We start from the raw sequence: 607 nt of genomic DNA on the forward strand, positions 1-607 counted from the left end.
TATATATGCATATATATACATTTATATGTAAATATGTATTTATGCATGTATGTGTGTGTATGTGTGTATGTGTACCTAATCAAATATAATAAAGGAAGCTTAAATTACTATTATTTAATATTTCATATGGCTAATAAGGTTTCTTCTTCGTTTGAATAATAGTATTTAAATGCGTATCTGTGTGTATGCGCGTGTACACATACAGATATGTTAATAAACAGGCATGAAATACATATATGTAAATGTGTATGTATGCGTACACACACACACATATCCATTTACATATATATATATATACACACATATACACTTGCGTGTATTAAAATGTATAGAAGTGTGTGTGTGTTTGTGTGCATGTGTGTATGAATATATAAAAACAAATACGTACTATATGTATGTATGTATGTATGTATGTATGTATTAGTATAATACCCGTCCAAAACTGCGTGATTTTGATTCTCCCGCCTTTTATTAATTGTTAAAATTTTACTGAAGGTTCCTTTTTTTTCTTCAAATTTCATTTTCTCTCTCCCTCTACACACAAACACACACACACACACACACACACACACACACACACACACACACACACACACACACACACACA

This window comes from Octopus bimaculoides, chromosome 25, assembly GCF_001194135.2.
Source record: "Octopus bimaculoides isolate UCB-OBI-ISO-001 chromosome 25, ASM119413v2, whole genome shotgun sequence".
Classification (NCBI taxonomy): domain Eukaryota; kingdom Metazoa; phylum Mollusca; class Cephalopoda; order Octopoda; family Octopodidae; genus Octopus; species Octopus bimaculoides.